Source organism: Lagopus muta, chromosome Z (genome assembly GCF_023343835.1).
Source record: "Lagopus muta isolate bLagMut1 chromosome Z, bLagMut1 primary, whole genome shotgun sequence".
Lineage (NCBI taxonomy): Eukaryota > Metazoa > Chordata > Aves > Galliformes > Phasianidae > Lagopus > Lagopus muta.
Window position 1 is genome coordinate 70,799,892 of NC_064472.1, and position 2,379 is coordinate 70,802,270.

Here is a 2,379-nt window from a genome sequence, read left to right on the forward strand (position 1 = left end):
AAATTTTGAATATAATGTTTGGAATACGGTTTTTGGCCTTTTCTTTAAAGTGGTTGCCTTTGATTTTAAAGTGCTTATGGCAGCTTTGGATTTGATTTCTGAATCATCTGCACTGAACTAAATGAGTGTGCTGCCTTTAGATTTTTCTTTGTACCTGTGCGATCTCTTGTGAATTACCTCATGTGTGCCTAAACCTTTTGAGCTATCCTTATTCTAAAAAATCAACTTGATCATGTGAAATTCACACCTGATCAGATTCCTGTCTGTTGAAACAAGTCAGCCTAGATTAAGACTTAATAGATAGGTTTCTTTGCTCTAAAATCTGTAGGAGTTGAGTAGTGTTTTCACTTTGATTTGAGGTACTGCCACTGAGAAAAGCATTCCTACTCTGCCATCTGGCTTGTCTTTCTCTTGTCTCTTCCTTGATACTTTCTCCAACAGAAGTTTTCATGCAAATTTTGGCAAAAGACCATGTGTGCAACAGAGCTGCTGGAGCCTGGGGGAAATGGTTGAATCGACCACCACTGCAATCACTTGAAAACTGCCTGCCTACTGAAACATGAATATTCCTGAATGTATTTTGTGCTCGTTACAGCTGCAGACAGAGATCACATTTCTTAAATCTTGTTTCTGAGTCCTTCTAGTCTTTTTTTTTTCCTGTTCAATAACACTTTGAATGTATTCCGTGCTTTCAAACGAAACGTTTCCCACTTGAATTCCTTCCGTTGCTGTTCTTCTGTCTTGTGATACATACACTACTTCACTTCCTGTTTTGTGAGCTGCAGCAGTTGATGCCTGCTTCTAGCCAGCTGCTTTCATGCACTGCTTCTGAAAGCTGCTTTATTCATCGTAAAATTCATCTTACTCCTCACACAATTATTTTCCAATCCTCTGCTTTCAGGTATGCCTGTGCCTCAGGCATTCTTGGGTTCCTCCAGTCTCCCGAGGCACAGAAGTGTTACATGGCAATAAACTTACAGTGGTGCAAAGTGACTTGAGCTTAAATAAATGCTCTCTAGTCTCGGCCAAGAAATGAGGGCACTTAGAGAAGAGGATGGCAATGTATGGAATAACAGTTTCAAACTGAACCCAGCTTTTGGATCTGAGGATGTCTCAGTGCAAATTCTTGTAGACTCATATGGTAAAGTGAGACAAATTGTATATATAAGAGTAAATGTGTAAGCTTAATGTGTTTTCTGAGCACTTGATTAAAAACTAAGCTCAGTTACAGAACTGCTTAATGACAGTAAATGTTGTTGCACGTTTAGGCAAGGAGGCAGCTTCCCCTCAGAAGATCATTTCTATATTTGTTGTATGTGAATGTTGGCTTTGTAGGAGGCAGGTGTGATCTCAGTGTTGTGTAACTGCTGTAACTGGGATGTGTTCTCCAGGAGGAGCTGACAAAAAACCTTGTCCAAACTCCGATGATTTTTTGCATTTCCTGGAGGCCTTGAGTGCTTCTAAGTTTGGGCTCTTCTACACAGCACTAAAACTTCCCTTGCCAGCCCTCAGCACAGGAAACTGAAAAGAAAGTGAAAAGTCCTTTAGTTCAGTTTCGCATCTTCTGCTTTCACTGCCTGCTTGCTTGCTTCTCAGGGTTGGACCCTTCCAGTAAAGCAGCAACAGGGCTGCAGGCTGTCAGTCACTGCCACATGTGTTACAATTCTGGTTACATGTTTCATGTGGAAAGTTACTGTTGTGGCTACATTGCAAATCGTTGCTACAAATGTTTGTGTAGCTGTTCTTGACAGCTGGCTCTTAGAAATCCCACCTGTCTTCAGATTCAAACCCGTCCATCTTGTGAACCATAGGGGTTTGTGAGCATTCAGCTATAACCTCTTGCAAGGTTGCTTCCCATGTGTTTCCTTTCCAAAAGCAGATTAGAGGCTCCAGTGTTTTTCTAGCTGTGCTGAAGCCCTGCAGTCTATATATAGAAAGCAGCTTGCCTAATTGTAGGCTGTTCAATGGAAAAGATGTTTGTGATGCTGATTTTTGTGCCAAAGTTAAAATCTACTTATCCTTGCAAACTGAGAGACAAGAGGTGGGAGAAAAGAATATTTCTAGACTTCTCCAGCATGGCTTTTGTAATACTATATTACTAAAATCCTCATGGGATCAAGAGTGGGCTGCTGCTTACGTATGGTTGGTGCTTCTGGGGAGAAGCATTCGTCATTTTGCTCTTGGCTCTGAGTATTTTTGCCTAAACATTGCTGTGACTGCAGAGGGTCAGTGAAAAGCTGCAAACCAGGCAGCCTGCTGCAGAGTTCCATCGGTTGCTGCTTGTTTCTATGCCTTTCCTCCACACACACACAGTCGCAGCCCTCCTCTGTTGCTGACAGGAAGGAAGGGCCTCAGCCAAGCCCATGTGCCAGCTGGAAT